Raw genomic sequence first — 6060 nt, forward strand, 5'->3', positions numbered from 1 at the left:
AATCCTGCTGGATCGTCTCTTCCTCTCTCCGCCATCCTGTCCGCCGTTAACATTTCCAAACCTGGAAAAGGAGAAACACTCGAATCATGTATTCGCTTTGACGGTGAAAGCATGACCAGAACATTTCATTACCTCCTAACATCCATTTTCACTCTTCTTCTCAGTCTTTTCTTTTTTTTCCCCCCTTCTGCCTTGCAGTTTGAGTCTTAGTTTAATTACAAAATTACAACACTACTATCAAAATGAATAGTAGGCTTTTAATTGTTCTTGATGTTCTTGCTGCAGCTTTTTTTATTTATTTTTTTTTTTTTTCCTCAACTTGTCAGAGGTCTCTCTTGGTTTTGATTTTGACACTAAATGTGATGCAAAAAGTGGAAAATTCCTTGTCTTCCAGAAGGAAAAAGAGAAAAAAAATAAAATAAACATACACAAACAGGTGTACTTGTATCGCACTCGGATTGAGTAATAGGAACAACCCCATCTTTGGAAATATTAGTTTGGTACCCAGTTTGCACATGCTATGGTATCTCTGTTACCGAAAAGGTTTGTGTTTGAAACTGAAGCCCAACGTCTGTTCAGCGTTGAGAGAAGTGAATTGTATGTTAGCTATTTGGTCCGGAGTGAAGGACCAGCGTCAGGCTTGTGATATGAAGTGTAAATTGTTTTTTTGTTTTTGTTTTTTTTTTTATGTATTTTTGTTGTTGAGGGTTCTTTTTTTTTCTTTTTTTTTTTTTTCTTTTTTAAGATCAGTTAGTGATCTTAGTACTATAACTAAGCCAAGTTTGTAATTGTATATTTACTGTAAAATGTAGAACATTGAATAACTATTAAAATTTTCCTATAAAAGGAAGATGGCCTCTAGAGTGTTTTTGTGAAAGCTTCGTCGTATTTCATACTCGTCGACTATGAAAGTAGCTACAGAATATAATCTGTTATTGCAGGGGGGGGGGAACAATCCTCTGTCGCACGTATTCCACCGACATTAAATAGAGGAACAAGGATCCGTTGTTTCTCTTGTGGCGAAAGGAAAGCAACTGGAGAAAAAAAAACGCTCGTTTTCACTTCTCCCTGCGAAGGTTCGCAGACATCCGATCAACTTGAGCAACCTCAGCCGTTACGCGGACTGACTGGCACATGACTAGATACTCATCCAGCATTCACGTTATGCAAAAAATGCAGTGTTTGCCCTGGTTCAGCAGTGTGTTTCAAAAGAAAGTCAAGGCTCATTTCTCAGGGTTTCTGGAGAAATCTGGGTAAATTGTATTTCAGCATTTTTTTTCAGGTCTGGATCAGAATGGGTAAAGAGAATTCCCTACGCGCTTGTTTAAAGGACTTCCCTCATCCTTCTTTCCTAACTTTCGTTCCTTGTGCCATTGCCTCTCTCCCTCCTTTATTTTTTTTTAATCCTTGTCCTTCCTTGCATCCTTCCTTGCTTTCTTCCCGTCCTTGTCTTGCTTCCTTTCTCACCGCCCTCCTTAATGTCACGCCGTCTTCTCCTGCACCCTTCCTTTCCTCCTCCTCGTGTCCTTCCACACGTCCGCCCCTTCTTTCACTTGTCCTTCACCCCCTCCACCATGTTTCCCTGTGGCTACTCATAATGTAATTTGTATACAAATACTAGGCAGTGAACATGTAGCTACAGGTAAAAGAAAAAAAAAAATGAGATTTTTAAAATCATGCAAGCACAAGGCTTCGCCGGTCGCCCATTATGTTCAGAGTGAAAGCTTTTAGATTATCCTTTGTATATTCAGCCAGCAAGGATGAACATCCTGCTGCAGCTGTCTCTTCTAAGACTTAGGCAAACGTTGCATATCATCAAACAGAATTGACTTTGTTGTCCGCTCTTCTGTGAGCTTCACACAGATACGACGTCCTGAAGCCAACTTTTCCCATCTTGTGTTTGGTCTTGGGACAAGGTTTGCAGTAAGCTCGAAGATCTGACTAAAGTGGTGCAAATGAAACCTTTTTTAGGCTTTTTTTTTTTGTGTGACATGATTGGTAAAGATGATGCTTTCTGCATTTTGAGATGTATCTTTCAATAAAAATGTTGCAGGATGAGTTTCAAGTGGGAGGATTAGCAGCTGTTCACCCTCAGTTATGGGAGGGACAGACAGACAGGAGTATATTTACATACTGCAGTAAGCAGCTGCATCAACTCTAGGCTGCTTTATAGGCAAGTTAGTGTAATTGAAGACTAAAGGCACTTCAACATGACCATGAAAAACTATCATCAGGTTGTTTTTTAAAAAAAAAGAAAAAAGCTTTTAGAGGTTTTGTGAAACAGCCTTGCATACGGGTTGGGCCTAATATGACCCGGGTTGTTGTGTTAAAGGATTAAAAAAGACGCATTCCTTTCAAAACTTTACTACTATGTCCATACACGTCTCAGTTTCAACAGGACAAATATGTAGTCATCGAACTTGTTAAGACGTACAACTGCTCTGTGCTGTGTACATAAGCGCTGCTGAGGCAAGCCGTGTTGTTACGTTCCTGTGTCCAAATTCAGTCTCTTCACTTAAATCGGTTTCAATTTCTCAAAATTCTAAGTGGAGGGAAATTCTTATTTTAGACACAACATAATATTAATATGTAATTATGAGTCTCATTAAGATCTGTTTTTATGATTTAAGCAAAAAAAAACAAAAAACAAAACAAAAAAAAAAAGATAACACAGGTGCCAACTCTACAAACTATTCCTACAGGGAGACGGGTTTCTGAGATGGAGATTAATGTTCCAAATATTATATAAGCTGATTTAAAGTATCAAATAGTTCACTAATCTTTCTCTCTGATGTTTGATGAAAGCGTTGCTGCGGCAGAATAATGACTTATAAGAGCCAATGTTGCTTTAGGGTTATCAGAATCAAAATGAAGTTTAATCGCCAAGTAGATTTGCACTTACAAGGAATTTGACTTGGTGTTAATTGTGCAGACAAAAAAAAAAATACAATAAAATAAAAAGGATATATATACAGACAGAAGCTAGAAGGAAGGAAGAAAGAAAGAAGAGGATTTCTCTGCCTGAACCTGGGCACGTCTGTTTCCATCACCACAACACCAGACAGAGAACTGGAAAGAGGGTCCTACGTGGGTCAGGAGGGACTGATTTATTCTCTCAGACCCAAGTTACATCTCTGTCCCGCGGGGTTCGACCACCTCGGGTTTTCCCTCGGCCGAAGGAATCCTTACAGTGATACCATTGAACCGGAGGGAATTCAGAAAAAGGCAGGCTGTACTGCTCTCTCGCCCAGAACTCATGGACGCCTTGATCACTTCTCAGCGTGAACCAAAAAGCAAGTTAATAACTGAATATTAAAGGAGAATTGTCAGTTGGGCTGAGCCTTGTTTTTCTTTTCCAGTGGAAAATGAACCCAGGAATGAACGCAGAGGTGGAAAAACATGGCGATGTACTTTTTTGATGGCGTCAAAGTTCAACGCAACCAGACCCGGACAGGGTGATCAGTCCTGGTTCTGGTTCTGATTCTGTGTCTGAGCCCCTGCCTCCGAACCTAGGTGCTCTCTGGCAGCTGGAGCGTGAATGATCAGCCAATCAGAGATGTAACATTTTTTCCCATCATGTTTTCCTCCCCAAAGGAAGAACTGAACTAATCTGGGAGTGCAATGGTGACCTCTCAGAGTCCAGCTAAGGCCTTTCTTCCTTCTGGAAGTCATTGGGAAACTTGTTACATGAGTGGAAGGTCAGATCTGGGGGGGATTTTGGCCATCACATTTGTCTCTTCCTTCAAACCAGCACTGTTGTGACTGCAGGGGGGGCCCACAGTCAGTTTTAAAATGACCGATAATCTATCAAATTATATTTATTTACAAGCTGAAGTAAACTCGTGTGAACATTGTAGTTTGCTGGAAAATTAACCATGAAAGCATCCCCATCGTTTGTATCCTGAGCTCTCACATTAACAAGCACAGCCCTGATTAACGAGGCATCCCTGCGGTGCCGCCTCTTGGGATTTGTTAATGTAAATCATCCAGTCTTCTGGCTCTCCAAACTCTCTCCCCACGCGCACGGAGACACAAACCCTGTGAGTAAGGCTGCTGTAATTTAATCTTGGGAGTCGATGGAGACCAATAAACAGCTTTACAGCAGCTCGATACGCTGACATTTAAGGAGTGACAGACAAAGAGAGCAAAATCGTCCGTCTTCATAATCGTGCTGCTGTGGAAAGTCGAAGCGCGACTCCTCTTGCGAGCGAAATCAATTTCACACTTATTAAGTCAGGAATTAAATCTAAAAGGGACGAGTCCAGATTTAACTGCTGACAAGTTTGGGAATGATGAGTGATTATGTGCTGGAGGGCAAACAATAATAAAAATAAGAAGTAGCGGCTACGACTCGGACTAAAGCACAAGGGAAAACGGAGTTGGGCCATAAACTGTCTTTAGTTTTAGGTTTTCACTCCCTACATGTGGATGACCCCCACCCCCTCAATAAATAAATAAATAAATAAAATCTGTGACAGTTCGATAATAATCCTGCTAATTGCTCCGTTAAGAAGATGATGCCATGTGATCTGCCCCTGTGTTTCAAGTATCTGGATAACTTTTTTTTTGCCCTTTATTGTATAAGCAAGCAATTGCAGGATCTTATTTGCATTACAGCCACGAACTGTAGGACATTTCTATAATTAAACAGTGCAATCACACCAGTGAAGACAAGCAGCGTCCAGCCTGGGTGATGGACCTCCAGCCTGGATAACAGACCCCCCAAAGATGAACTCCCAGGACATCGCTAACCGTGCTTGATCCAAAAACTTGCTTCCTAATTTGGATAAACTCTGATGGTGTCCTTTAAGGAACGGTACTCTGATGTCAATCAGCATTTTCAATCAGTCAATCAAACTTTATTCATCCAAGTGCAACACAGGACGCTTTACAGAGGTTAAAACCAGACGTAAAACCTCTCCGGACACACACATTAGAAATGGTCAAACTAAGCAGGCAGCCAAAACAAATTATTAGACAACGAAATAAAAGAGAGAAATAAGAGCTGTGTTTTTGTCAGTTCCTGAAGGTAAACAATATTAAAATGGGATAAAAAAGCCTACCCAACCACACATTCACTCATGGTGGCTTTTATGACTCGACACAAGTTGTACTTGATTTAGTCTTTAATTTCACTAAAAACATCCATCTGAGAAAATACATCTTCTTCCTAGAAGTCCTTGACAAAGTCTTAGTGTAATAATGCACCAAAACAAACTAATGATAAAGTTAAAAAAGGGAAAAGAAAAGTGTTATATATATATATATATATATATATATATATATATATATATATATATATATATATATAAAGATGTTATAAAAGCAAACTGAAGCTAAAAACAACAACCGGGATGTTAAACAAAAGCAATAGCCTAAGTTTTACAAGGGCAACTTTTACAATAACATGGAGCACAAAGCAGTGAGCTTTCCAAAAGTTGGACTGCAGCCTTGGGATAGCTAAACGTGACCTTTGATAATGCTAAACGTGATAATAAACATTGTTCTTCCTCCCTTTACAAGCCAAAGAGACATTTTTGCCTTCACTGGATACGATTTGCCAACAGCCGTAAAACATGCATGGAAATGGAAAGGTCCGTTCAAGTTTTCTTCCTACAATACAAACCTTACTTATTTAATATTTATAGAACAAGCATTTTATTTTTAGAATTAGGGTTTTTGAACAAGTGAAAATATTGAACATTTACAAAGAGAAAATGAATAACTTTTTTTTTTGGAACATTTCACAATTTATCAAATGTGTGTATAAGCAGTAAAAAGGGGTTTCTTGCATTATTAGTGCCAGCTATTGCATGAAAATGCATTGAAAACCTCCTAAAATGAGCAACATGTTGGTCCAGAGCTATTGGGAGCCACTTTGAAGGGCCTGAAAAGCCATGTGTGACCTTTGACCTAGTTCCATAATTTCTATTGTGATGACAGTAATCCATCCTAAAGATTTTTATAAGGTTCCTAAGGTTAATACCGCACTATGTGCTGAATCCCATCTTTAAGGTAACAACAGGCAACATGATAGCGGAGGCAGAAAATACATGTTTT

Source organism: Fundulus heteroclitus, chromosome 18 (assembly GCF_011125445.2).
Source record: "Fundulus heteroclitus isolate FHET01 chromosome 18, MU-UCD_Fhet_4.1, whole genome shotgun sequence".
Lineage (NCBI taxonomy): Eukaryota > Metazoa > Chordata > Actinopteri > Cyprinodontiformes > Fundulidae > Fundulus > Fundulus heteroclitus.